Consider the following 25545-nt stretch of genomic DNA (forward strand, 5'->3'; position numbering starts at 1 on the left):
ACAGAAATGAGGTGGCCGCATTATGACTCTATATACATTCAAAGTATCTCAAGGGATGCAAGGGAGTCAGGTCCCTGGGCAGGTAGCGGCTTGGATGGCTTTATTGCTTGTGTTTGTGGCTCACAGCGTCTGATGGCCTGTAGTATAGAAACAGTTTTTCAGTCTCTCGTCCCAGCTTTGATGCCTTGTACCGTCGCTGTCTGCTGGATGGTAGCAGAGTGAAAAAACTGTGACTCGGGTGGCTGAAGTCCTTAGTTAGGTTGTAGGCGTGATAGTGTTGTGTGTGGTGTGTGTGTGTGTGGTTGGGGTGGGTGTGTGTGTGTGTGTGTGTGTGTGTGCGTGTGCGTCTAATGTGTACATACGTGTTAATCTTTATCAACCTGACTGAATAATTCACCATGCAAGCCACAGGAGCTGTATGCATAATTGCTTGACATTACTTTTGCATGCCACCGGTGTCATCACCCTTAACACTTTATCTCGGCGCCTGCTTTGCCAATTAAAAGCAGGGGGATTACATTAATCAGAAATTAACTCAGGATCCCGGTCCCTATGTACTCTAGCTATAGCAACACTTACAACAGAAACAAAGCCAAACTGTGGACTACAGTCAAATCGTAGAAATGTTTCAAAATGCAATCGTGTTGCACGGCAGCGACTAGAATAGGGTGTCATTTGGGACACCGCCTCGATGAACAACCCCCTGAGAGAGATGCAGATGGAGAGGCAGGAAGGTGAGGGCTGAATTACAGGCTTTGCTAGCCATGTTCCTGCTGTCTGACTAAATGGAGAGGCTGATCCCAGGGGTCCGTGACGGAGGGCGGGAGCTCAGCGCAGGGTCATTATCAGCCAGCTCCACCGGGCTGTAGTTCTGCTTGACTGATACTCTCCATGCTAGGCTAATCACCCATACACTATCTGGTAATAGCTAATGGTCCACCAACTGGGTGTTTTTCACTACATTATTACTGTGTGTGTGTGTGTGCGCGCATGCATGTCCTCAAAACAAAATGTCACCGTTTGTTGTTACCTGGGTGACCCTACTTGACCCAGCCGCTTTGAAATACAATGACTGTTCTAACAAGACCCGGATCCTTCTGCGGACGAAATGTTGGAATGGAAACAACCTATGACTACTGTGATCTAGTGTTGCTATACCTCGAGCAACACTCCTAGTTTATATTCTGGACGAGCGGACAACTGCATGTCAGCCTACATCCCACTAAAGGTTTAAACAGCGCTGTCGTCAGTGAAATGTGATGTGTAACTGTGATGTGCCATGATGGCGGTGGTGGGAAATTAACAAACCCTTGGTCAGAACAAGGCTCAGGAGAGACTATTACTGTATGCTAGCAGGCGACACTGGTGTGAAAGTGAATCCAATTGAATTCCATCCCACACAATCCTCCATCATGCTCTTGAGGATTTCTTGCCTAGTTTCTTCGATAAAGTCTCTGGGTGCTCGTCCAACGCACTGGAGTGGATCGCTATGCACTGTCAGTACTGTTGTTAGCTAAAGGCCAAGAATAAAGGCACCTTTTCTTTAATGAGCCGGATCCACATTTCCAAGAACTGTCATTGAGGTTATTTGTTATTTTCTATAGAAGTTGTGTTTTCTGCCGTAGTAAGCTGGAGAATGGTGATAATGATGAACAGAATGGATGAATCGATGACAGATTACCCTGCTATATGGTGTAAATCTGAATCACACAACAATGCTAACCAATTATCAAGTCTTTAAAAGTCGATGGAGTTTTTCCATTTTCTACAGCAGTATTATAAAGCGGTAGAAGACACTCACACTCGTTGAGATAGTTGGGTAACAGTTTACATGAACTGTATGCTCAGAATCCTACGTGACATACATTATAGCTAGCCTACATAGAGTACACAATGCAATTGGGAGCTGCATCATTAGCTCTCCAAATGATTTAAAACGTTACGGTCCATTTACTCATAGCATTACATGTGTGTGTTTGTGAGAGGAATTCCTCCCTTAAAGTGGAACTGAAAGAATTTTAGCAACATGGAAATCTTATTAAAATGTGTTCATATACACCCCCCAGGAAGAATATTACTTTTTCGTACTTTTTTTCATTTTCTGACAAGCGAGCACTTAGATATGGTCACATTTTCATAAATTCTTAGAGTGTTTGGGAATTATGTAAAGTAAGGAATTTGTACAAATTCGATAGAAATATAGAGTGGGAAAGCAGCCGTGTGTTTGGACAATTAATAGGCACAGTATTAAATAAAACCGAATAAAAACATCTGTCTCGTCCAGGACCGGAGTCTACACAGACCGGTGCRCTATAGCCAATCAGAGCTACAGTAGGMCTTTATACAAACAAGCCATTTGCCACACGGGCCTTCCATCATTCACTTTGAACTGGACTGTGTGTTTACAGACAGTTGCAACAGTGCGACTTCAGATCATTAGAACGCGTTCGCCAACTGCCACAAAATACACCTGAATGGATTACTGAAAATTATGTAGATACCGCATGAGTCCTCTTACATTTGTGAACTTTATAGTCCTGACTCCCATTGATCAAACAACCATTAAAAGGTAGGCTATCTTTCCTTATATGCACATCAACAACTACAAGATCAACAACTAATGATATCCAGAGCAAGATGAGCTAAAATCTAACAAAGGAACATTAGATAAACCCTCTCAAACCTTTTTTGCTAGTTGGCCGTCAAAATTGCACTGATAAACAAYGGGKAATAGTAAGTAGCCTGCTCTTCCTTCTGCAGCTTGCATGCCAATGTGCATGCTTGTCCCAACCAAGCTCCCGAGCTAACTGGCTAAAGTTGGCTAGCTTGCTAGCTAGCTACTTCCAAACGCAAATAAGCGAACACCTCACTCTGACCTTTGTACTCGCCCTAGCAGAGCTGGCTGGGCTGTTTACATGTTATCTAGAGCGTCCGTGACTAACTATGACTTTTTTTGTCTACACTTACTGACACCGGTCATATTCAGCGAGTGTTGCGCATTCGTAAATTCATTGGTTATTCTGCGCTCTGGCACACTCAGATGACAGTGCTCTGAAAATGGAGCAGATAGCCAGAGTGAATATGCGAACGCAAGAGATATGCTAACTGGATAGCAGTTGCTCCATGTTCAGCATAGCTAGCTAGCAAAGCGATTCACATTTCTTCCTAGCTAACCAAATGACACCTGCATCTCTAGCTCAGTAGCCACCGAAAAACAATATGAGGGGGAAAAAGTCAGTCCCTTACCCACTCCTCCARTGTCATGACAACTTCCTAGCAGCTAGCTAGCTACAGTGTCTAGCTATCATTAGGCTCTGTGTTTTTAGCTTGCTACATAAATAGATACACTAGCCTATTGGCCATGTTATGACTTGTGATCATTGCCCTTGCTAGTTTGATTGCATTGACATTCCCAGCGTTATTTACATTCGTCCGTTTTTGTCCTAAATATTGAGCCATTGAAACTGAAACAGTGCTGTGATTTACAACCTTAGAGCAATATTTTTTGAACTACCAAGAAATGTATTGATTGATTATATTAATCATGCATTGAACTGTATCCACATATTCTGCCATCAATTACTTATTGTACGTCATGGAATGTTGAGTCAAGTATAGCCTATTTTAAAACCTTTTTTGTAGCATAAACTGGGAATTTGATATTTTTTACTTATATTATGATTGTCTGTTTGTTTCATATCTGCATAGTAGTTAAAATACTATCAGTTCCACTTTAAGCCKTAATAGTGCTCTACCCAGTTATAATGTCAACTTTATTGGTGTAATGTATGCTTTAAGAACATAGGCAGTTAAATGTACATATTTTTTATAAATACAATTTTTATAGATTTTTCTCACACACAAAACAAAAAAGACCAAGAAACAGAAAAGACACAACGAACACAGTCAACACCACATGATATCTAATAAACAACTCAAGCCACACACAGACGTTTTGCAGTCGCTTCTTCAGTCTGCGAGTAGTTTCTCATCAGTTTCTCATTGTCAGAAGTCCTAGACTTGTGACGTAGTCTCTCTCAGCTATTGAAAGCTGGCTGTCAAGGTTCAGTTGCGAGAGGTTTGAAGMTCCTCTATCCTCCTCCCAGCTCAGACAGATTCTGTGTAGGAGACTGGTGGGTTCACCTTAAATACCACCCTATTCCCTATATAGTGCACTACTTTTGACCAGGGCAGAGGGTGTCATTTGGGATGCACCCTGTGGCTACAGCATAAGAACATGCCTGGCGTTCTCTTTCCACAATGCAGCCCACCACCAAGTGATGAAATGGGTGGAGATGGAATAACACAGAGGGCTGGGAGATGTAAACAATTATCCGCAGCACCACACATCCCAGGGACTGGATTCCAATGGCAGGCAGGATGAGCTATCACCCCCATTAATGCCGTCATTAGTCCCCCGTGCCTAATGACCTCCCTTAGACCACACATAGAGTACACACACACACACACACACAGACACACAGGATTGATCAATGTCAGAGAACGTTTCCTATGTGCCCTTTCTCTATCATTTCTTGTAAAACCGCTTTCTATCGTAGAAAGTATTGCTTCCGGACTCTTAAGTCTTTTCTGGGAACTAAATAAATGCATCCCATGTCCTGAGGGGGAACTCTTGCTCTGCACTACATCTCTATCTGGTGATTTGTTTTGACCCATGATTCATAACTGAAAGAACTTCTCTTGATATGAGAAACATGTCATCTTGTATTCCTCATTTGAAATCGACTCTATGTAACTTCCTGCTGATATTAGTCTTTGGCTTTTCCAAAGTTCCACACAGGTTCTCGATCCTGCTGGGATTTCCATTGGCGATTTCCCTAATACCCCAACTGTATATAATACTGTACTTTTTAACAGAGCCACATAGAACCCCACATATGGAGAATGTCATTTGAGACAGAACTTGTCTCTTAAAGGAAAAATCTACCCCAAATCTATCTTCAGTTTTTTCCTTCATTAGCCCACTGTTGATAAAGCCCCAAAATGTTTTGCATGTCAGTGATAAAGTTTTCAATATATAGAACTTTCAAAGTACAGAAAGTGTCACAGTATAATGCGCTTTTGTGTGGTATTTTCCTTTAATCAACCGCCATCAGATTAGATTCCAGCCTCTTATCAGCCTTCTGATTACTTATTGCATTTGCCTTAGATATTATGGTGGATGCCCAGGCAGTGACACTGCTACATTAATCACAAGTCCAGATGGATCAATATGTTGTAATTCGCTATTTTTCATCTCTGCCCATTTCTGAGATGAATAATGTTAGAATTGAACAACACCGTGGCAACAAAGCACCCTCATACTCCCTTCATACTCAACTGTGTCATTCATTTCCTGTTGGGGTATGTTCACAGAAGTATAGGCCTTCTCTCTCTCTCTCTCTCTCTCTGAACAATGACATGATGAGGACACTACTGCTAGCAAAGTTATTTTGAATCCCCTTGCATTTCCAACCAATCCGTACGTTCTTATCACACATGTTTCACTATGTTGCCAGTGTAATGAAGCCACAGATTGTGCTTCAATAGATGGTGGGAAACACAAGCTCTCATGAACATTTGGCTAAGCTACGGAGAGATACATGTCTTTGGTCTGCCACGTTGAAATGTTAGGATGTAAAGTACTATATAATGATGTGAATGAACATATTTTATAATATGAATATAATAATGAATATAATGCTAGACACCTATTTTAATTACAGTGCCTTCAGAAAGTATTCATACCCCTTGACTTATTTCACATTTTCTTGCCACATTTTTTGCAGTATTCATTTAGTGCCTTGTTGCAAACAGGATGCATGTTTTGGAATATTTTGTATTCTGTACAAGCTTCCTTCTTTTCACTCTGTCAATTAAGTTAGCATTGTGGAGTAACTACAATGTTTGTTGATCCATCCTCAGTTTTCTCCTATCACAGCCGTTAAACTCTGTAACTGTTTAAAAGTCACCACTGACCTCATGGTGAAATCCCTGAGCTGTTTCCTTCCTCTCTGGCAACTGAGATTGCAGCATCATATGTATATACTGTATTCTATACTATTCTACGGTATCTTAGCCACGTAATAATGTTTACATATATTGCATCACTCATCTCATATGTATTACTATATTCTATACTATTCTACGGTATCTAGTTACTTAATAATGTTTACATATCTTGCATTACTTATCTCATATGTATATACTGTGTTTTATACTATTCTATGGTATCTTAGCCACGTAATAATGTTTACATATCTTGCATTACTCATCTTATATGTATATACTGTATCTATACTATTCTACGGTATCTTAGCCACTTAATAATGTTTACATATCTGGCATTACTCATCTCATGTGTACAGTGGGGAGAACAAGTATTTGAGACACTGCCGATTTTGCAGGTTTCCTACTTACAAAGCATGTAGAGGTCTGTACTTTTTATCATAGGTACCCACTTCAACTGTGAGAGACGGATCTAAAACAAAAATCCAGAAAATCACATTATATGATTTTTAAGTAATTAATTTGCATTTATTTGCATGACATAAGTATTTGATACATCAGAAAAGCGAAACTTAATATTTGGTACAGAAACCTTTGTTTGCAATTACAGAAATCATACGTTTCCTGTAGTTCTTGACCAGGTTTGCACACACTGCAGCAGGGATTTTGGCCCACTCTCCATACAGACCCTCTCCAGATCCTTCAGGTTTCGGGGCTGTCGCTGGGCAATACGGGCTTTCAGCTCCCTCCAAAGATTTTCTATTGGTTTCAGGCTGGAGACTGGCTAGGCCACTCCAGGACCTTGAGATGCTTCTTACGGAGCCATCCTTAGTTGCCCTGGCTGTGTGTTTCGGGTCGTTGTCATGCTGGAAGACCCCCACGACCCATCTTCAATGCTCTTACTGAGGGAAGGAGGTTGTTGGCCAAGATCTCACGATACATGGCCCCATCCATCCTCCCCTCAATACGGTGCAGTCGTCCTGTCCCCTTTGCAGAAAAGCATCCCCAAGAATGATGTTTCCACCTCCATGCGTCACGGTTGGGATTGGTGTTCTTGGGGTTGTACTCATCCTTCTTCCTCCAAACACGGCGAGTGGGAGTTTAGACCAAAAAGCTCTATTTTTGTCTCATCAGACCACATGACCTTCTCCCATTCCTCCTCTGGATCATCCAGATGGTCATTGGCAAACTTCAGACGGCCTGGACATGCACTGCTTGGAGCGGGGACCTTGCGTGCGCTGCAGGATTTTAATCCATGACGGCGTAGTGTGTTACTAATGGTTTTCTTTGAGACTGTGGTCCCAGCTCTCTTCAGGTCATTGACCAGGTCCTGCTGTGTAGTTCTGGGCTGATCCCTCACCTTCCTCATGATCATTGATGCCCACGAGGTGAGAATCTTGCATGGAGCCCCAGACAGGGTGATTGACCGTCATCTTGAACTCTTCCATTTCTAATAATTGCGCCAACAGTTGTTGCCTTCTCACCAAGCTGCTTGCCTATTGTCCTGTAGCCCATCCCAGCCTTGTGCAGGTCTACAATTTTATCCCTGATGTCCTTACACAGCTCTCTGGTCTTGGCCATTGTGGAGAGGTTGGAGTCTGTTTGATTGAGTGTGTGGACAGGTGTCTTTTATACAGGTAACGAGTTCAACAGGTGCAGTTATACAGGTAATGAGTGGAGAACAGGAGGGCTTCTAAAGAAAAACGAACAGGTCTGTGAGAGCCGGAATTCTTACTGGTTGGTAGGTGATCAAATACTTATGTCATGCAATAAAATGCAAATTAATTACTTAAAAATCATACAATGTGATTTTCTGGATTTTTGTTTTAGATTCCGTCTCTCACATTGAAGTGTACCTATGATAAAATTACAGACCTCTTACAATGCTTTGTAAGTAGGAAAACCTGCAAAATCGGCAGTGTATCAAATACTTGTTCTCCCCACTGTATATACTGTTTTCCATAATATTCAACGGTATCTCATTCCCCTAATAATGCTTACATATCTTGCATTACTCATCTCATATGTATATACTGTATTTTATACTATTCTATGGTATCTTAGTCACTTAATGTTTACATATCTTGCATTACTCATCTCATATGTAAATACTGTATTCTATACTAGTCTACGGTATCTTAGTCCGTTCCGCTCTGACATCGCTCGTCCATATGTGTATAGTCTTAATTCATTCCTACTTAGATTTGTGTGTATTGGGTATATGCTGTGTAATTTGTTGGATTTTACTTGTTAGATATCACTGCACTGTCGGAGCTAGAAGCACAAGCATTTCGCTACAACCGCAATAACATCTGCTAATCACGTGTATGTGACCAATACAATTTGATTTGAATTTGATTTGATTTGAGTTAGGAAGGACGTCCTGTATCTTTGTAGCGTCTGGGTGTATCGATACACCATCCACGGTGTAATTAATAACTTCACCACGCTCAAAGGGATATTCAGCTTTTAAGTGAAAATATTTATCCGTCTAATGATAAATCATCCCTCTTTGCAAAGCATTGGAACATCTCCCTGGTCTTTGCGGTTGAATCTTTCTTTGAGGCTCACTGCTCGACTGAGGGACCTTACAGATGATCTATGTAACTCACACATATGTTTAAGTACTTATTCAAAAACCATGTCAAACACTGTTATTGCACACAGTCCATGCAACCTATTATGTGAGTTGTTTAGCCAATTTTTACTCCTAAACTTATTTAGGCTTGCCTTAGCAACCGGGTTGAATACATATTGACTAAAGACCTTTCAGCTTTTTATTTTTCATTAATTTGTCAAACTTTCTTAAAGTATAAATCCTCTTTGACATTATGGGGTATTGTATGTAGGCCAGTGACACAAAATCGAAATTTAATCAATTTGAAATTCAGGCTGTAACACAACAAAATGTGGAAAAAGTCTAGGGGTATGAATCAGTGGCATTCGGTGCCATTTAAGATGAGGGAAGATTTATTTTTCTTCTCATGAGCATGGCCTTATTTCTATTACAGCATATTGGATGACTGTCGTTCATATTCCATTCACTCAGCTCAACGTAACAACGATTTAGGCTACTACATGATACTAGAATTGTCCCTGTACCCATCATGAGGTTGCTACAACTTAGCCTATGAATTCAAGTTTACAACGGTCGAGAGAATAGGTGACAGACAATGACACATTCAATACCGGCTTGCACGCTCTTGCCTGCATCTAGCTGATCTAGGGTGTAATCACCCAGTTGCAAATGAGAGTTTCTATTGGACAAATTCAGGTATGTTTCTCCACATTTGTTCTGTTTGCTTCCGTTTAAGAAATGTTTTTCAACAGAATTGGTGGAATGAATACACCCGTGATCAAATGCAAACACAGTTCACTTTCAAAGCAGCCACATAAAAACAGCATGATCACTTTGCTTGTTGTATATATAATTCCTTCTCGCAACTATTTGCACGCTTTTCTCTCATCTTTTCCCTTYGCTTGTGGACTTCAGTGCTGTCTGTGACATCAGCTGTCTGTGACCAGGCGTAAAAACTTTCCAAGCCAAACCGTCAAATCATGACCGATAACCGCTACACACAGCCTAGAACTAACGTGTTACTAAACCCGCTACAATCATGCAGTACAGTGTACAGTCAGAAACAGTTTAGCAGTTACACCGGTGGGCCCGATGGCAATAAATTATAAACCAAATACATACCTTGACTTGGAAGAGTTCCAGGGTTGGATAGCCATAGCCAGCTAGCTAAAATAGCATCCCTCTCTGTTTGAGCTGTGTGTTTGAGTAGGCTAAACTAGATAGCTGCATTCGCTAGTGAAAGTGAAAGTTTAAAAAAATATGACCAAATATAGTTCTCTCTCTCTTGCTTCTCCTTCATTTTGGAAGAAATTAATTTGTTCAAAATTGTTCAACTATTGTCTCTCTCTCTCTTAGTCAACTACTCACCACATTTTAAGCACTGCAGTGCTAGCTAGCTGTAATTTATACTTTCAGTACTAGATTAATTCTCTGATTCTTTGATTGGGTGGATAACATGTCAGTTCATGCTGCAAGAGCTCTGATAGGTTGGAGGACGTCCTACGGAAGTTGTCATAATTACTGTGTAAGTCTATAGAAGGGGGTGAGAACCATGAGCCTCCTAGGTTTTGTATTGACGTCAATGTACCCAGAGGAGGACAGAAGCTAGCTGTCTTCCGGCTACACCGCGATGTTGCCCTACAGAGTGCTGCTGAGGCTACTGTAGACCTTCATTGCAAAACAGTGTGTTTTAATCAATTATTTAGTGGCGTGAATATATTTAGTATCGTTTTATCTAAAAAGGATAAACATCTAGTGAATAAGTGAATAAAACATCTATTAGACATGCATGACAAACGGCCAATTGGCTATGCTGCTCGCTGCCTTACCTTCAATCCCCCTCAACCCTCGTCCAACAGTAAAATCACTGATCAAAAATCGCCTGTCCACTGTTCACGCTAATTAGTATCTGAAGTAATCAGTGGAGATTTGTATTTCCATGGTCAAAATACCAAGCTCATTAACAGACTGAAATATTACGTTTGATTTAGAAGTGAGACAATTCGCATTAATAAAATTAATCAATTAGGACGGAATCTGACTGGGGTTTGAAATGAACCTCGCAGTCATTCAGAGGAAGGAGATATCAATGTTCCAGAGGGGAGAGTAAATACAGCTCAGAGGGTGTCTGAATCAATGCCAGTGTAGAAACCCTATAATTATTAAAGTCAGGAGTGGGTCCTTCAGATGAGAGCCAGCGAACAGCATTAAACATTACTGGCTAACATGACCTTGAAAGCACTTTTGTCTCAGCTTGGTAGCGAAGACTAGATGAATTTCAATAATCTCCCAAAATATCCCTCTGGCCCTTTCTTGTAACGGAGTGGAGAGACGTTTGACGAGAAGAATACTAATAACACCTGAGATCTTTGAACATCACGTTTCGGAGGCTGGTGAATCTTCAAGCAATATGTGTGAAATGCTCCTTTTCTGTACTGTACGTTCACACATCTGACATAGATGGTATTTTTGTATGTTTCTTGGCTCTGGCTCGCTTGTTGTGTCGTGTGATGTCGTGTGATTACGCAGTGAGCTGTTCTGACAAGAGACTGCAGCGATGAACTAGGACACCTCAGAGGACCGCTAGAACACCTGATGAGGTGCTTTGCCATTTGATGGTTTTAAAAACCAGACCAGAGCGCAGTCATATTTAATGTTATGCTATTACGTTTTGGATCAACTGGCATAGGCAGTGCTCTGTCTTTGTGTTCTCTCTCTCATTTCAATGCTGCCATGTTCTTGGGATGAACACGAAAGATTCCCTGTGAATACATGTTGCAGTGGGATAATAATTCACCGCAGCAAGAAAGCAAGGAATCGTCTCACGTCCTCAAGTCGCTGAGATGCACCACAGACGCCTACACATCCCACATGCCGCGTCATATTCCCATGAGATACTCAACAGTTGTTTGCGAGGCCATCTGAAGTATGTGAATCACTCTCTGCAGGCACTACAGTATGCATGGAGAACTGCATATGCAATGACTACTGTATAAGCAATGTTCTTAGGTTCTGAATATGTAGCGATGTATCTTCAATGGAGAAACTCAGGTCTGGCCGTTCTGCCACTTTCCCTATCCGTAGGCGTGGGACTGTTCAGCGAGGCTCAATCATTTGGAATTGTACTGAACAACAATATTAACTCAACATGGAACAGTTTCAAAGATTTTACTTTGACTAACAGTTACAGTTCATATAAGGAAATCAGCCAATTGAAATAAATGTGTTAGGCTCTAATCTATGGGTTTCACATGACTGGGCAGGGGCCCATGGCAGCCAGGCYCAGCCAATCAGAATGAGTTTTTCTCCACAAAATGGCTTCATTAAAAGAGAGAAATATTCCTATGGTGTACATTCCTGCAAGTCAGTATGCCAATCTGTGGCATTGTGTTGTTTGACAAAACTTCACATTTTAAAGTGGCCTTTTATTGTCTCCAGCACAAGGTGCGCGCCCACCTGTGTAATGATCATGCTGTTCAATCAGCTTCTTAATATGCCACACCTGTCAGGTGGATGGATTCTATTGGCTAAGGAGAAATGCTCACTAACAGGGATGTCAACACATTTGTGCACAAAATTTGAGAGAAAGAAGCTTTTTGTGCGTATGGAACATTTCTGGGATTGTTTATTTCAGCTCATGAAACATGGGACCAACACTTCACATGTTGTGGTTATATTTTTGTTCAGTGTATATAATGTAGAACAAACATATCTCTGACATTTACTGTTGATATAACAATTCACGTCAGCTCTGTTAAGGACATTTCTATCTGCAACGTTCAACAATGTTTGCCAATACTAAATGTGGCCGTAATAATAGTGCACTACATCATTGATTCAAAATCACCGTGTGACCAAAGCCCAGCTCCTCCCCATTGCACCCTTCCTCTTCTCCATATCAGGTAATCGCCAGGCTTCGGCACACCTCAGAGCTTTCAAAATTGTAAAGCTTATTACAGACATGTAGAGAGAAAGACAGGTATGGTCTCTGCTTGTACTGTACTGCAATGCCTCGGCACACTTCTCGGCTGCCCATTGATTGGTTTAAAAGGTTCAAGGGCTACTCCATGTCTTCCAGACTGAATACAGCATTACCGTACCTCCGCCACAATTCCTATTACTCAACCATTACATATCGACCACTGACAAATGTCCCCTCTTCATAACAGACCTTCCTGTTGGTTGTTCTAGCTTCTAGAGTGTCATAGGGATTGAGTTCGCCAGTCCGTTGGATCGTATGCATGCATTGGTGCTTATGCATTGTTTCATCAGTTGATTATCCTTACCACATTCCAAGTGACCACATTATACAGAGCTATGTGTCGGCCCAATGGGGGGGGGGGGGGGGGGGAATATGGGAGAATTGCCCAGCTCTGGCCCTTTCTGCTCTCACTATAGAAACAGAAGAAAACTTGCCAGAGGCAGTAATAGAGGGAGTGAGACCAATTTGGGCTGCGTAACTGACGATGGACAGGCAGGCAAACAGCTGCATAGACATGCTATGCAAACAGGCAGGGAGACATTCATTGGAAGCTACTTTTTAAACATGAATACATGTATTTTACATACACTGTCTGTCGGTCATGTCTTTCTGCAGTGTGCTTTGTGTATAAATATAGGCTATAGGTACAGTGCATTTGGAAAGTATTCAGACCCCTTCCCTTTTTCCACATTCTGTTACGTTTTTTCTTCATCAATCTACACACAATACCGCATAATGACAAAGCAAATATATTCTTTGATGTTGCACATTTATTAAAAATAAATAACAGAATTACCTAATTTACATAAATATTCAGACCCTTTGCTATGAGACTCGAAATTGCGCTCAGGTTCATCCTGTTTCCATTGATCATCCTTGTGATGTTTCTACAATTTGATTGGAGTCCACCTGTGGGAAATTCTAAAAATCATTTTTTTACCTTTATTTAACTAGGCAAGTCAGTTAAGAACAAATTCTTATTTACAATGACGGCTTAGGAACAGTGGGTTAACTGCCTTGCTCAGGGACAGAACGACAAATGTTTACCTTGTCAGCTCAGGGATTCGCTCTAACAACCTTTCGGTTACTTGCCCAACGTTCTAAACACTAGGCTACCTGCCGCCCCATTTCTACAATTTGATTGGAGTCCACCTGTGGGAAATTCAATTGATTGGACATGATTTGGAAAGGCACACACCTGTCAATATACGGTCCCACAGTTGACAGTGCATGTCAGAGCGAAAACCAAGCCATGAGGTCGAAGGAATTGTGTCGAGACACAGATCTGTGGAAGGGTACCAAAACATTTCTACAGCATTGAATGTCCCCAAGAACACAGTGGCCTCCATCATTCTTAAATGGAAGAAGTTTGGAAACACCAAGACTCTCCTAGAGCTGACCGCCTGGCCAAACTGAGCAATCGGGGGAGAAGGGGCTTAGTCAGGTAGGGGACCAAGAACCCGATGGTCACTCTGACAGCGCTCCAGAGTTCCTCTGTGGAGATGGGAGAACATCCCATAAGGATAACAATCTCTGCAGGACTCCATGGTAGAGTGGCCAGACAGAAGCCACATCGTGGCACCATCATTCTGTGGGGATGTTTTCCTGCGGCAGTAGGGACTGGGAATCGAGTTAGGATCGAGGGAAAGATGAAGGTACAGAAAGGTCCTTGATGAAAACCTGCTCCATAGTGCTAAGGGCCTCAGACTGGGGTGAAGGTTCACCTTCCAACAGGACAATGACTCTAAGCACACAGCCAAGACAACGCAGCAGTGGCTTCGGGACAAGTCTCTGAATGTCCTTGAGTGGCCCAGCCAGAGCCCGGACTTGAACCCGATCAAACATATCTGGAGACCTGAAAATAGTTGTGCAGCGACGCTCCCCATCCAACCTGACAGGGCTTGAGAGAATCTGCAGAGAAGAATGGGAGAAACTCCCCAAATACAGGCGTGTCGAGCTTGTAGCGTCATACCCCAGAAGACTCAAGGCTGTAATCGCCGCCAAAGGTGCTTCAACAAAGTACTGAGTAAAGGTTCTGAATACATATGCAAATGTGATATTTCAGTTGTTGTTTTTTTATGCATTTGCAAAAATGTCTAAAAACGTGTTTTTGGTTTGTCTTTGTGGTGTATTGTGTGTAGATTTTGGAGGGAATAAAAAATATATATTTTAGAATAAGGCTGTAACGTAACAAAATGTGGAAAAAGTCAAGTGGTCTGAATACTTTCCGAATGAACTGTACATCTTGCAAACCCCAATGTTTTGTATTCGGATTGACTATATTTGACTGCCATGTAGATCTAATAAACTAAAGTTTGTAAAAGTAAAGTAATACCAAGGCAGTTAATTGCATATTCAAACACCCTTCATAGCGACTCTAAAATCTCAATTTTGACAAGTAAAAATTATGTAAAATGTGGTATTTGGTCAGGAACTCATCACATGTTCATTACTTTTTAAAGTGTTAATTTGCAAATGTATCTCCAAATGAAACTTTGCGTGAGACAAACTGTCCATGTTGTTCTTGCAATCAAATCCATATCCATTTTAATTGGATAAAAGCTTCTTCCCTGTTAATTATATTCTGTAGGCTACGTTCTGTTTGCACTAGCAGAGACAAGGCAAGGCACAATCTGTACATACTGACTAATCYAGTATCTCCCTCTTTGAATCCCGTTATTCACCAAAAGTTTAATTAAGACAAACTTATCACACAAGTCAGAGTTATACTTAAAATACATATTTATTCGTGAGAGCTCTGCAATAACGATGGCTGGTCGACGAACCGCCCTTAGAAGATTCGTTTAGTGCCCTGACACAAAGGATACAAAGATATTTTATAGCAAAGATACACCCCCTTAGTCTCCATGACAAACAACAGATGTGTGGAATAGGTCACAAGGTCAGACTTGATATATGAGAAAGGAGTATCCCCCAGCCAGATAGAATTTGCTATGAAGACTGTTCTTTCCCTGGTACTTCACAGTACAGAAACACCAACTCATTCTACGGCATAAATCACTTGTCAACTCCAGATACCCCGATCTCAAGTAAAACTCATGTCCTTGACCACACACCTAGCTAGACAAGCTCACTGAGGGGAGTGAACCTCAGACATTGTGGAGACAAGTAATTGGTTCCCCATTAATCACACCATACTTTCACATGGTTTGTAATAGGTAAAGATACATATCCACATATGAAGACAATGTTCCCTCCTGTCCTCTTCTCTTTCTGATATTCTGCACAGCAACAGGGACATGTGATAGACAAGCCTCTCTGGGCCTCAGGTGACTGAGGCCCATATGAGGGAGGAAGTGCAACTGCTAAAACACCATAGTCCGAAGGAATACTTGCTGATAACAAGAGTTCCACAGTTCAATCATATAAGAATATTATACAGATAAGACATCTTAATTATCTATGTTACCAAGCAAATTCTTATTCTTCCTCCACAGTAAAATAATGGATAAATAGAAAAATATATGGATAAATAAACCTCGGGCAACCTTTTGCTATACCTTCATCTGGATCTTTGTAAACATCCCTAATTGCTGTGACGACCACCAAGATAAATGGTGATCTAGATAAATGGTTGTCTCGTTGACCAAAGTGTACTTGTGTTAGTTTTATCTGTGTGATCTGCATGGGAAAAGGACCGTTTTGTCCCACCCGTGGCTGTGGTTTATCAGCTCTAATGCTACAGTAATTATTACATTGTCATTGCCCTCCCATCTAGATCCGATCCTGTATTTAATTACAGTGCTATTAATCTCACTCGCTGGACAACTCGGGGAAAGCAGCAATCGCTGTTAAAATGGAGCCTGTAGTGTGAATGTTTTTGCAGTTATCTTTCAACAAAATTGTCAGGCAAACGCCCTGCTCTTTAGCGGAACCTTTCATTTTGCCCTACAGGTTGAGCTATGTATTGACGCAAAGCATAGAGAAAAGCAGATGTCAGGTATACACACGTCTGTACATGCATTGATTGACCTCACCGTTAGGCAACATTCCTGCAGAAAGGAAGCTATTACTTAGCACTTAAGCAGATTGTAAATGCTATAGCTTCTGGTGCATTGTGTCTATGTTGGAGGGAATTATACAATTCATATTCTCAATTCCCTGTTTTACTTACAGTATGGTGAGCTCAGGGTCCACTTCCCTCGTCCATTGATTTATACCTAAACTGTAATGTTTTGTTTTTTTTACTTAACCCTAGTCTAATTAGACKAATTACTCTGGAATGTTGAACCTGAATCTGCTGTCTTGGGACACACTCAGGATTGCAAGCTATGCACAATGTGCCTTTTCAGTTATCCTAAAACTGTCGTGTGAATCGGCCACTGAGTTGCTCATTTGCTTGCTAGGACACAGMAAGGCCCGATCTCTCAACTGGTTGTTTRGTTCATTCATATTAATCCCYCCCCCACACACATATGACACATGCAGTGTGCGCATCATGCGTGAAACAAATATTTTAATTCCGACATGGTTGCGATAAATCACGAGTGAACAGAACAGCCCTTTTCAAATGTGTTGCCTCAACACTCATGCATTTGATTGAGTTCCACACTTAGATAGGACCTTGCTGGCTGCTGCTCCGGATTAGGAATCACAAGATTTGTAAAGCGGTTGTGTTCGCCTTCTTTTTTCTTTCTTTTTTACACTGTAGCATGTAGTCACTTGTTTAAACTGACTATACATTTAATAATGATATAACAATCCCATGAAGCATATGTGTGATCTCTGTAGTTCTGCATTATTTGTAGCACCGTTTGTTTGAGGAAATCACGAGGTATATGCACTGTGTCTTGACAATGTGGACCATCGTGATGCTGGGTTGCCAAAGAGCCCTTCTAATGTTTTTCTTTCTTCCCATTCTCTTCTGCAGCCGCCATACTTGACGACCCAATGGAGTGCAGCCGGGGTGAGCGATTGGCCATCACTCTGGCGAAGGACAGCATCAACCGGTCCAGTAACCGCTCCACAACGGGAAAGCTGGAGGTGGACATCTTTGAGCTGCTGAGAGACAGTGAATATGAGATGGGAGAGACCAGTAAGTAGTGGGCGGGTGAGGATGAGAGAACGAGGTGGCTTCCCGACTCTGTCATCATTTTCAAAAAGTGAAAGACCAGGGTGTCACTGAGTGCCACATTAGAACGTCTGTCTGTCTGTCTGTCTGTCTGTCTGTCTGTCTGTCTGTCTGTCTGTCTGCCCTTGTTATCCCCTGCTTTCAGAAATCCCTTGAGTACAGCGAGATAAGTCTATATTGTTTAGTAATATGTGTAGTAGCGAGAACAGTGGTAAACAAATGATTGGAAAATAGCTGAGGTGATCTCTCGTGTGAAAGAGCAAAATGAGCAGTCATATTTGGATGTTTCAGGAGCCAAAAGGTATGTTGATGTCCGGATGTTAGATTGTGGACCTTGTTTTGTTTCCTTGTTTACACCTAGCTGTTTGAATGACTAGCCTAAAGATATACAGTAAATAATACAGCTCTAATGAGGTGGACAGGATTTGGACAAATCTTAATAACAATGTCAATAGCCTATCACCATGACCTTGTGGATGGATGCAGTGCAATGAAATATTAATAATGCATTAACATTTCAACAAGTTGGTTTTAGTGCTGGTATTTTTATACCAGCTTCTTTGATTAGATGAAAAAAATAATTTAGCTATTTGAGTTATAATTTTATGAYCCCTTTAGGTATCCCCMAAAAATAWACATGTACAGTTGAAGTCGTAAGTTTACATACACTTAGGTTGGAGTCATTAAAACTCGTTTTTCAACCACTACACAAATTTCTTATGAACAAACTATAGTTTTGGCAAGTCAGTTAGGACATCTACTTTGTGCATGACACAAGTMATTTTTACAACAATTGTTTACAGACAGATTATTTCACTTATAATTCAATGTAACACAATTCCAGTGGGTCAGAAGTTTGTAAGTTGACTGTGCCTTTGTAACAGCTTGGAAAATTCCTGAAAATGATGTCATGGCTTTAGAAGCTTCTGATAGGCTAATTGACATCATCTGAGTCACTTGGAGGTGTACCTGTGGATGTATTTCAAGGCTAACCTTCAAACTCAGTGCCTCTTTGCTTGACATGGGAAAATCAAAAGAAATCAGCCAAGACCTCACAAAAAATATTGTAGACCTCCACAGTCTGGTTCATCATTGGGAGCAATTTCCAAACGCTTGAAGGTACCACGTTCATCTGTAACAACAATAGTACTGTCACGTTCCTGACCTGTTTTCTCTTGTGTTTGTATGTCTTTATTGGTCAGGGCGTGAGTGTTGGGTGGGTAGTTCTATGTTTTGTATTTCTATGTTGGGTTTTTGTGTTCGGCCTGGTTATGATTCTAAATTAGAGACAGGTGTGTGTATCGTTTGTCTCTGATTGAGAGTCATACTAAGGCAGCCGGGGTTTCACTGGGGTTTTGTGGGTGTTTGTTCCTGTGTCAGTGTTTGGGCCACACAGGACGGTTGAGGGTTAGTCACGTTTGTTAGTTTTGTAGTGTCTTGTTTGCTGTTGTCATTAAAAAGTATGATTAATCACCATCCGCATCTTGGTCGATCCATGCTCCTCCTCGTCTGAGGAAGGAGAACAACAATGACTTGGCCTTTAAAAGTACCGCAAGTATACACACCATGGGATCACGCAGCCGCCATACTGCTCAGGAAGGAGACGCGTTGTTGTTCCTAGAGATGAACGTACTTTGGTGGCGAAAAGTGCAAATCAATCCCAGAACAAACAGCAAGGACCTTGTAACACGATTCCTAATATCGACATAACCTGAAAGGCCGCTCAGCAAGGGAAGAAGCCACTGCTCCAACAGCCTGCCATAAAAAAAGCCAGACTACGGTTTGCAACTGCACATAGGGACAAAGGGGACATCGTACTTTTTGGGGAATGTCACCTGGTCTGATGAAAACAAAAATAGAACTGTTTTGGCCCATAAGTGACCATCGTTATGTTTGGAGGAAAAAGGGGGATGCTTGCAGCCGAAGACACCCATCCCAACCGTGAAGAACGGGGTTGGCAGCATCATGTGTGTGGGTGCTTTGGCTGCAGAGGGACTGGTGCACTTCAACAAAATAGATGGCATCATGAGGGGGAGAAATTATGTGGATATATTGAAGCAACATCTCAAGACATCAGTCAGGAAGTTAAAGCTTGGCTGCAAATGGGTCTTTTGCCAAATGAACAATGACCCCAAGCATACTTCCAAAGTTTTGGCAAAATAGCTTAAGGACAACAAAGTCAAGGTTTTGGAGTGGCCATCACAAAGCCCTGACCTTAGTCCTATAGAAAATTTGTGGGCAGAACTGAAAAAGCGTGTGCGAGCAAGGAGGCCTAAAAACCTGACTCAGTTACACCAGCTCTGTCAGGAGGAATGGGCCAAAATTCACCCAACTTATTGTGGGAAGCTTGTGGAAAGCTACCCGAAATGTTTGACCSAAGTTAAACAATTTAAAGGCAATGCTACCAAATAAACTTCTGACCCACTGGGAATGTGATGAAAGAAATAAAAATATGTGAAATAAAAGCTGAAATAAATCTTTCTTTAATCTCTTATTCTGACATTTCACAGTCTTAAAATAAAGTGCTGATTCTAACTTACCTAAGACAGGGAATTTTTACAAGGATGAAATGTCAGGAATTGTGAAAAACTGAGTTTAAATGTATTTGACTAAGGTGTATGTAAACTTCCGACTTCAACTGTATGTATATACACTACTGTTCAAAAGTTTGGGGTCACTTAGAAATGTCCATGTTTTTGAAAGAAAAGCACATTTTTTGTCCATTAAAATAACATTAAATTGATCAGAAATACAGTGTAGATATTGTTGATTTTGTAAATGACAATTGTAGCTGGAAACGGCAGATTTTTTATGGAATATCTACATAGGCGTACAGAGGCCCATTATCAGCAACCATCACTCCATATCTCACTCCATATCTCAGACTGGCCAATAAAAAGAAAATATTAAGATGGGCAAATGGACACCGGACAAAGGAAGATTGGAAAAAAGTGTTATGGACAGACGAATCTAAGTTTGAGGTGTTCGGATCACAAAGAAGAACATTCGTGAGACGCAGAAAAAATGAAAAGATGCTAGAGCAGTGCTTGACGCCATCTGTCAAGCATGGTGGAGGCAATGTGATGATCTGGGGGTGCTTTGGTGTTGGTAAAGTGGGAGATTTGTACAGGGTAAAAGGGATCTTGAAGAAGGAAGGCTATCACTCCATTTTGCAACGCCATGCCATACCCTGTAGATGGCGCTTAATTGGAGCCAATTTCCTCCTACAACAGGACAATGACCCAAAGCACAGCTCCAACCTNATTTTGCAACGCCATGCCATACCCTGTAGATGGCGCTTAATTGGAGCCAATTTCCTCCTACAACAGGACAATGACCCAAAGCACAGCTCCAACCTATGCAAGAAGTATTTAGGGAAGAAGCAGTCAGCTGGTATTCTGTCTATAATGGAGTGGCCAGCACAGTCACCGGATCTCAACCCTATWGAGCTGTTGTSGGAGCAGCTTGAYCGTATGGTACGTAMGAAGCCAATCCAACTTGTGGGAGGTGCTTCAGGAAGCATGGGCTGAAATCTCTTCAGATTACCTCAACAAATTGACAACTAGAATGCCAAAGGTCTGCAAGGCTGTAATTTCTGCAAATGGAGGATTCTTTGACGAAAACAAAGTTTGAAGGACACAATTATTATTTCAATTRAAAATCATTATTTAGTCTCGACTGTATTTCCTATTCATTTTGCAACTMATTTCATGTATGTTTTCACGGAAAACAAGGACATTTCTAAGTGAYCCCAAACTTTTGAACGGTGGTGTATATTTTGATAAAATATAGAATTTGTTCTTTACTACTATAGCCCAGAGAAACGCGTTGAATAACACATTCATAAATGTAAAAAAAAATACAGTCAAAAAATCTATCATAAGAAACAAGGTTTTGAAGTATTTGGAGATATAAGACAGCTCATACTGTGTTTAACCCCTTTTTTGGGTAAGCACAAAACTACTTTCATACTTCCGTTCATTTAAAAAAGACAACGCTAGTCCTGTGACACTTGTGGGGGTCGTAGAGCAAAACAGAGAGCAAAACACCATCGCGTTCATGAGAATATCCCCTTTCCACAGTGGCGTCACATTAGTTTGTAGCCCAAACGCTTCGGACGCTACAAACACAAGTTGTCATCAACAGTACCGACTTCAGAAGAGTCCCCTGACACTTGTGGGGGTTATAGAGCAAAACAGAGACCGCCAACGTGCTCCCCTTTCCGTAATTGAACCTTTATTTAACTAGGCAAGACAGTTAAGAACAAATTCGTGTTTACAATGACGGCATATAGCGTCCGTATTACAGACGTTTTCATGAGAAGACCAATTTTTGTGATGTCTCATGGTCTGACAAACACCRCTCTAGCTCTGCCACCTTTCACCGCAGATGCGGAAGTGTAACATAGGCGGATGTGGTGGATTGAGAAAAACTGATATCTCCAGCTTAAACTGATGGATTTTGATGGGGATTTTTTTATTATGTTACTTAGATTGATGCACCTGTGCGTCAATCGACTCTAGGGGGTTAAAAGCACGTTGTACTGTAGGTGTATGCCCATTAGATTAATACCGTCATTCAGTCAGTAAACTTATTGAACTGGGGCTTCCAAATTGAGGACAGTAGCCCTATTGTTATAAAAAAGCGGACCCTTCCTTGCAATTCTCAGAATTAGTACAGCTTAATGGTCGTGGTAGCTCCTCCTCATACATAAAAACAACCTCTCCCTGCTTGGTTGGCTGCCTGTAAACCCCGTCCTAATTTATTGCTGTAGTGGATGTGCCCAGGTAGAAATTGGATTAGGGATGGATCAGTGGCACCAGTAAGGGAGAAATGTCACACAGCCAGCACTACCTGCCCAGCCCAGTGTGTGTGTGTGTGTGTGTGTGTGTGTGTGTGTGTGTGTGTGTGTGTGTGTCTTTCTGCCCGCCCAGCCCCAGCCTTCCCACAACACCAGAGCTGTTTCCTGCCTTTTATTAGAGCACTGATTAGGGCCATGTAGATGGATAGAAAGTCAGCCAAGACCACCAAGCTTTGTAGAGGTATGTGTGTGTGATTGCCCTTACAAAAAACACATGTCAAATGTATGTGAAATTTAGGAGTTCACATGTTAACACCACCTTTTCACATGTGAGAAAAAACATGTTTTCACCTCACTTGAATTTTGCATGTGAAAAATGGGATATACCATTTCACGTGTGAAAAATCTTTCTCATGTGAAAATCTCACATTCAACATGTGGAATTGCAAGTCCCCATGTGGTGGTGAAATGGTGTCGTTCTCCTCGCATGTTAAAAAAAGGTGGTGTTAACATGTTGCAGTAGCAATTTTTCCACATATGGGATTGCAAATTCTGTAACGCCATTATGTAAAAAGGTAACTTAGCCTACCTGAGTATAATAATTCAAGTGCATTAAGAGTGTTACTGCTGCAGGTACACGCCTCTCCTCTTCATACGTTGCTCAGTGACTATTAGAAAGAGCCCAGTGAAAAGAACAGAAGCTAGTGCTCCATGTCTCCTTATTTATCCTGTTTTACACTTTTTGTAATTTCAGTGCAGACATTTTTTGGGGGGGCACATTGTCTGAAATCTTTCAAAATACACKGAAAACATCCAACATAAATTACAGCTCAATTTGAGCAAATTATGAAGCGAATCCTGCGATATACTCTATACATTTTTGTAATCATTTGACAGCTCCAGTTGTCATTGAAGTGGGAAAATGCATATGTGAAAGTGTAGCGGACATGAGTRCACGTGAAATGTACAATATCACATGTGAAATGTTGGGAAACCACATGTGTCGGAGTCATGTGAAAAATATCCATGTGTCTGACTATTTTTCACATCTGATTTGTTCACATGTGAAACATTGGTGTGAAATGTCACGCGTGTCCGAAAACCACGTGTGTGCCTCGTGAAAATTTACAAACGTTTACATGGGCAATTTTTCACGTGATTTGTTCACACGTGTTCAGATGTGTCCAAAAAAACACATATTTGTACACGTTTTTTTCACTTACTTCGTGTGAGTGGTGTGTGTGTGTGTGTGTGTGTGTGTGTGTGTGTGTGTGTGTGTGTGTGTGTGTGTGTGGTTTTGATGTGTGTGTGCGTCATTTCATGTGTTGCATATGAATGTGTATATTTCTGTGGGTTCACAGAACTGAACTCCAGGTCCCGTGCATATGTTGTCTTTATCTCATTTGCAGCTGCTGTAGCTTTCAATGAGAATTAATTGATTTGAGGGAATCAATTGTAAACAAACAGAATGGACTCCAGACAACCCACTGACCTTCTGACCAAGATTAGACAGAAGTGGTGCGGAATTCCGTTATAATGATCCACATTCATATTGGAAAAGTTGTCACTTGTCACGGATGTAAATTGCTTTGGCCATAGAACGAGGAGGAGCGGGAAAAGAATCCCAAATGAACACATTGGCCTTTTCTCAATTGGATTTGCTCAACTACTGCGTTCTCTCTCCTCTGTCCTCTCTGGCCTACTTTTGAAAAAGGTAATCGAGGAGAGGCAGCGAGGAGAGTGAAAGTGGATGAAAATGCACTTGTATGAAATGGCTATCCTTATCCAATCGTGCGTCATCAGGCAAATTACGTTTACAGGGTGGAATTCCAAAATAAATGTACAAAGTGATAAAAACAAATTTAGAACAAATGAGAAAAGGACATTCTGTTCCCTGTGTAAAATAGAAAATTACACCCCTGTAAAAAGCCTCACGGGTCGTCATGTCAGGCTAATCAGATCACTTTGTAGTTCGGTGACGCCGTGCAGACAGGTGCAAATGTGCTTTAAATGGAGGAGAGAGGGGCAGGTGGGTGGGAGAGGAGAAGGAGGGGAGTGTAGTGGACACTCCATTGGATGACAAAGGGATTATTTATTAATCAKTTGATTCACTGCTCCTGTAATTTTCTAATCTCGTTCGGCGAGGATCCCGAGCTTTGCTCCAATGGCTAAAAAAGTGTCCCCCTTTACTCTTCCTTCATAAATATTTACCYGCATTTGGTGTTTGTTAATGGCCCATCCCCCACCCCAGCCAGTCTGTCTCCCTCCACGGTTGTGTCCGAAATAGCACCCTATTCMCTACATACATYTTAGCCGCCCACATCTTAAATCAGCAGTCCTCCTTCTCACTACCATACAATGTTAATTACAGACAGGGATCAAGCTCCACCTGAAATTGCATTTTGTTTCCCCTGCAAGAAAGATTAGAACCCAAACTCGTGTGCAGGGGAGTGCATAGGAATTTTTTTATTTCTCTAAAAATGTTCCCTTTTAGACACTGATTCAGTGTGATGGTGATGGTGGATGTTAGAAAACACAGATCACAACTGCTTTTTGAAGACTGATAAAATATCTGAAAGGTTTAGATTAAATGTAGTTCTCAGCTATTATTTTAACCGGGTCATTGTGCCCCTGCATGACGGCACATTTTGCTTGGCACTGACTCCTACATGACACTTTTAAGTACTACTTTTGTCCCCAATTGTTATCTTAAAAAGAATGCTTCTTGACAAGAGATTCTAAATGGTTAGCAAAAACTTCCACATGGCCAGATCTCATTCCAACCTGTTGCTAATTATGTTCTGTGATTGCACCCCCATTCAATCTGTCATATTTGAATCCACAGCTGTAGATCTACTATCGGTGAGGTGAAATCCTACACAGAGCAGCTGTAAATTAATAGATTGATAGAACATGATCAAGTTAATAGGCAGAAAACCGCCAAAACCTCCTACTTATTAAAGATGAACTGGGAACTGCTGGCTGAGACTGTTAGTGTAGGATAAAACTACACACTAAGCAACATACAACTCCTATTTAATAGGCTGAATGTGGTATTTTGACCATGTCCTGTATTATCTGAC

The 25545-nt window shown here is 41.3% G+C and overlaps 1 pseudogene; it reads left to right on the plus strand.

The window, feature by feature from the left end:
* Nucleotides 1-691: 691 nt before the first annotated feature.
* The window catches only part of LOC111949699 (glutamate receptor ionotropic, kainate 4-like), a 182280-nt pseudogene continuing 157426 nt past the window's right edge, over nt 692-25545 (plus strand).

This window comes from Salvelinus sp. IW2-2015, linkage group LG22 (assembly GCF_002910315.2).
Source record: "Salvelinus sp. IW2-2015 linkage group LG22, ASM291031v2, whole genome shotgun sequence".
In the NCBI taxonomy this organism is placed as follows: Eukaryota; Metazoa; Chordata; class Actinopteri; order Salmoniformes; family Salmonidae; genus Salvelinus; species Salvelinus sp. IW2-2015.